We start from the raw sequence: 6,064 nt of genomic DNA, 5'->3' as shown, positions 1-6,064 counted from the left end.
GGTCTTTTTGACAACTGGTGTTCACACAACTGGATGGCCACGTGCAACAGAATGGGGCCCTATCTTACATCAGATGCAAATATCAACTCAAAATATATATATAAAAAAAAACCTCTATGTGTAAAAGTGAAAAATATAAAACTCTAAAGAAGAAAATCTAGGTATAGATTTGCATTATCATGGATTAAGAAATGTTGTTTGTTTTGTTTTTTGTTTTAAGTAGGCTCCAAGTCCAGCATGAAGCCCAACACAGAGCTTGAACTCACAACCCTGAGAATAAGACCTGAGCTAAGATCTAAGGTCAGATGCTTAACTTACTGAGCCTCCCAGGCACTGCTGGGCAATGGTTTCTTATGTATGATCCCAGAAACATAGCAACAGAGTAAACAAAAATAAAAAGTAAATAAATTGGACTCCATCGAAATTAAAAATGTTTATGTTCCAAAGAACACTACCAACAAAGCAAAAAAGACAACACAGATGGGAGACATATTTGTAAATCACATACCTGATAAGGGTCTAGTACCCAGATTATGTACAAAACCATTACAGTGCAGCGTTAATTGACAGATAATCTCATTGCAAAAGTGGAAAAAATAATCTGAAGATATATTTGTCCAAAGGAGATATACAAATGGCCAATAAGCATATGAAATGACATTCAACATCCTTAGTTATGAAGGAAATTCAAATCAAAAGACATTGAAGTACCATCTCACACCTATAAGTTTGTCATCAAAAGTAAAAACTGACAAGGATCTGGATCAGTTAGAACTCTTAGTACAGGAGATGAAAACGTAAAATAATACAGTTGCTTTGGAAACAACTGAGTTCCTCAAAAAATTAGCTGTCTGCTTACCAGATTACCAAGCATTCACATTCCTAGGTACATACTCAAGAGAAATGAAAACATATGGCAACATAAAAGTGAATATTTAAAACGGAATTAGTCATAATAACCAAAAAAATAGAAACTATCCAAATGCTCATCAACTGATGAATCAATAAACAAAATGCAGTGTGTCCATTAGTGGAAATTTTTTTTTGGTCTTTAAAAGGAATAAAGCACTGATACAAACTACATCTGGGCTTGGAAACATTATCTAAGTGAAATAAGTCACTTACAAAAGGTGATATATTGTAGTATTCCATTAATATGAAATGCTCAGAATGGGCAAAACCATAGAGACAGAGTATAGACTAGGAGTCGGGAAGTAGGGGCAGGGAGTGGGGGAAATGGATATGGGGTTCTTTGGGGCTTGTTAAATCCTATAAAATAGTCATGATATTTGCACAACTCTGAACATCCTAAAAACTACTGAATTGTACAAGTTAAAGGGTAGATTTTATAGTATATGAATTGTATCTCAATAAAGGTATTATAAAAAGTAGTATAAAACTAAAGACTCACAAATGAATACAAGTAAAACTGGGTAAATCTGAATGAGATCCAAGAATTGTATCAATGTGAATATTCTGGGTATGACATTGTACTGAAGTTTATAGTGAGCTCTCATCATGGGATAACTGGATAAACTGGAATATATATATATATATATGCATATATATATATATGCATATACATTATATACATATATATGTATATATGTATATATATACATATATATATGCATATACATTATATACAACATATACATAATATATTTGTAATACAGATATATTATAATACTTTAATTAATTAAATATATATATTTTATAATTGGATGTGATTTTATAATTATCTCAAACTAAAAGTTTTAACCAAGAACAAGGAAATAAAAGGAGGAGGGAGATGGTGGGGACTGGCTGCTTTCTTTTTTTTTTAATAATAAATTTATTTTTTAATGGTGTTCAATTTGCCAACATACAGAATAACACCCAGTGCTCATCCCGTCAAGTGCCCCCCTCAGTGCCCGCTACCCAGTCACCCTCACCCCCCGCCCTCCTCCCCTTCCACCACCCCTAGTTCGTTTCCCAGAGTTAGGAGTCTTCCATGTTCTGTCTCCCTTTCTGATATTTCCTACCCATTTCTTCTCTCTGCTTTCTTTTCCCCTAGATCTCCTCACACAATCAGAGTTAAGGGTAGAGAAGGCTGGCGTTCTGTATCTGGGATAGAGAGGAGCTCTCAGAACAGCTTTATCCAAAGATATCATTCCCACAAAATCTTTCCTTTCCTGAGGTGACAAAGGGCTTCAGGAATTCTGTGACAGGTCCTTGGAGATATTTCCTTTATAAATCTGCCTGTTGGCCCTTGAAAGGAAGGTTTTTCTCACACTCCGTTTGGTGCACAGTTAGTGCTCAATCAAAACCAACGTAGGAAAGCTGCCATGCTAATAACCACTAAAGCAGGGGAAAGAAAATTTTGTGCTGGACATCTGTTAGGTTTTATTCAAATGAGTCCAATGACGGAGAGAGTCTTCAGTATAAAACTGAACTCAACTTGGAATACAGCTAATGCAGCTGAGTATCGACATCCAACAAGCAGAGTGAGGCAATCTGTACATGGAAAGTCACCAACAGGAATTTCAAGGGCAGAGGGATTTGTGCTCCCCTGGCCTCACAGGATTAGTGCTCATGGCAGGCGAGGACTTGGACACCAAGCATGGGGATGTGGGGCTTCATCAGATACCAATGGAGTGCTCTCTAAAGGGACTCAGCAGGAGTTTTGGCTGAAATCTGGTCTCAGAGAGGATGGTCAGGACGGCTGAGGTCAGGCCTAGTTGAGGCTCAGAGGTGCTTGACTCAAGTCTGGTCAAGGAAGGAGTCTTTGTTACACATAATTATCAAAAATTTAAAATTATTGCAGTTTTTCAGGCGCTCCAACAATATGACTAAATTGAATAGACTATATTAGGACAAGGCATTTTATTTTAATTCTGATTGAAGTGATACACCAAAGTCTATTTTTGCTTCGTAATGTTGTGAGAGTTTTGTTTTGTGCGTGCAATCATGCACGAGGTAAAGAGTTTTCCATGTTCATGATGAATTCAGTGAGATAAATGTGTAAAATCTCTCTTTCCTATTATAGCTGGGGAGTTTCTTAATTTTCACTCCATTTTGCATGTATAAACTTGGCCTTTGAGAGTTATTCCAGACTTAGTTGTATTTTTATATTCCATGAGTGTGCTGGGATCTCTGTATTATTTCTGACAAGTAGTTGTGAATCTACAATTATCCCAATATAAAAGTTTTAACGACAACCCCGCACTACGCTGTACGTAGTGCATTGAAAGTGATTAAATGTGTTTGCAGAATAATAGTGCCATAATGACAGCAATGATTTTAATCAAAATTTGGAATCTATATGGAGTCAGCACATTGCATTAAGTTTATATTTGTTCTCTAGGGCAGTTAACATCATATTTTTGTATCAAGGTTGTGTAAAAAGAGCTCCTGAGTTTATTTACATCCATTTGGTATTTTTAGTTTAGTTACAGTAGGAAGGATGCTAAGTAGCACCAAATGGAAGACAATTATATAGTGAAAACAGGCAAACAAATGGAAACAACAGAGTAATGGCTGGCTGGGGGATGGGGAGAGGAGTTCTGAACACAAAGCGGCTGCATGAGGAAGTCTTTGGGGCGTCGCACTTGCTCTTCATCCTGTCTGCAGCATTGATTACACACGTTTTTGCATTTGCAACACCTCATAAAACTGTATGCCAAAAATGGGAATTTTTCTATATGCAAAATACAAACGACTTAAATAATATTGGGAACAACAAGATATGATGCTAACAGGCAATGGAGAAAAAGGAGATAAAAGAGAAGCACATCATAAATCCAGGGTAATTACTCTGAGTTGTATTTTAAGGGATTGTGTACAGGACATAGACACTGGAATCAAAATTATCATTTTATACTTTAGAACTCAGTGGTAGAACTAAAGGTCAAATATGCTGTCATTTATCACGAAAAATTTTCTAAATTTTCCATACCATAATTTATCAAATATTCTAATGAAGTTGCTTACAATATAATTCTGTGAAGCATATCTAAGGTCATGCACTCATGGGCACATGAGAAGTATTTTTTTTAATATATCAACAAAGGACTGGAAAATATAAATGACAAATCACATGTTCAGGAATAACAACTCTCTTCTATGACTACCATAAATATTATTCTGTTAAATTAAATTAAAACTTGGAGGAAATAAATTTTATGCCTTTGAAATTAAGCCGAATGACTATAAATCATTTAGCATAGATATTCTTCTATGACTACAGTTCCATAAGCTAATATGAGAGGGACTATGGATCATCTTTTGCTGCTTTACAAGACAGGAGCGATAGAATCTTCATGTGGGCAAAGGAATTGTCACATGCCAGGTAGGGACCTGCATGGCTTCCAACGATTTCCAGCAGAAGGAATTTAAACATTTCTCATAGAAAATTGTGGCTCTCCTCACAGCGGAAACATTCAGATTGAATATCTGCAGTAATTAATCAGAACTTTGCCCAAGAAAAAAGCCACCTGATTCATCATCTCACACACTTTGGGAATTTCTTTTCTAATACAAAAAGTAGTATTTTACGGCATGAAATTTATGTATTTTAAATTGAGATAAAACTATCCCTTGTGTTTGAAATAATTTTTGTTTAATATACTATTATGAAAAGAAATGCATATCTGCTGTAATAAATTTAGAATATACAAAAAAGGAAAAAAATAATACTCTTATTCCCTTGAACACAGAGATAATGGCTCTCAATATTTCTGTGTACTAATGTCATAAAACTTTGTAACTTGCTATTTTAATTTAAAAGTCTAGTGTAGAGGATCCTTGGGTGGCTCAGCGGTTTGGCGCCTGCCTTGGGCCCAGGTTGTGATCCTGGAGACCCGGGATTGAGTCCCACATCAGGCTCCTGGCATGGAGCCTGCTTCTCCTTCTGCCTGTGTCTCTGCCTCCTCTCTCTCTCTCTGTCTGTCATGAATAAATAAATAAAATCTTAAAATAAATAAGTAAATAAATAAATAAATGTATGTCTAGTATATTTTTCCATAGTACTATTCTTATGAAATGCAGTTATAATGTCCACACAGTAAACTCATGATTGAAATTACAGATGTTGGAACTTACAGCTAATACCTATTTCCTACTACTTCTATTAATTAGCATCAGATACTGGTGAAATAACCTTTCTAGGCCTCATTTTCTGTAAGATGGGAATCAAAAATACCACTAAACTCTCCAAAGCCAACTTGAAGTAGCACAAATCTCAGGTTTCTTGGCACATGATGATAAATGCAAAACCATGGTTGATTTGGGTTATCCAATATCCACAGTTTTACTACCACGACAAAATAAAAGTGAACCTCAGCCTGAGTCTGAGAGCTTCCACACAGTATATAGGGTTAGGTTTTATTGCCAAGCAGATATGAAACAATTCCTATAACCCCATGTTTGCACATGGCAAAGTTTTGACACTCTGTTCTTCCATGTACCACAATTATAATTTCACATGAAAGATAATTCAAATATCATGCCACAACATTTTAGGCTGCCGTCCTTAGATTCAGCATCAATAAAGAGGAAATCTTATGATCTGATGTCTAGGTTAAGTGCCTATGAGTGTTAATTTCATGTGTCAACTGGGCTGGGTTGTGGCTCCCAGATATATGGTCAAACATTATGTTTCATGCTTCTAAAAGGGTGTTTTTGTATTTTGTTGATGTTGCTGTTATTGTTGTTTTGTTTTGTTTGAATGGGGTCAATATTTAAATCAGTGAACTCAGAGTAAAGCTCATTATCCTCTGCAATGCGGGTGGGCCTCATTCAATCAGTTGAAGTACTGACTAGAATAGAACAAAGATTGACCTCCCCTGAGCAAGAAGCAATCCTGCCAGCTTTTGGATTTATACCACTACTCTTTCCTTTTACTTCATCAGCACACCACTGGATTCCTACTTAAGCTTTCTTTCCTTTCTTATTCGTCTGGGGTCAATTGGGGACATGAAGTTATTTTTAATTTGGAATATTATTTTTCTCTTACAGAACTCAATGTGGTGGCAGTTGCTCAGCCATTGGAACTGAGAGCATATGCTCTGTTTCTCAAGCCCAT

The sequence above is a fragment of the Canis lupus genome, chromosome 18 (genome assembly GCF_011100685.1).
Source record: "Canis lupus familiaris isolate Mischka breed German Shepherd chromosome 18, alternate assembly UU_Cfam_GSD_1.0, whole genome shotgun sequence".
NCBI classification, from domain to species: Eukaryota; Metazoa; Chordata; class Mammalia; order Carnivora; family Canidae; genus Canis; species Canis lupus.
Note: the sequence above shows the minus strand (reverse complement) of the source record.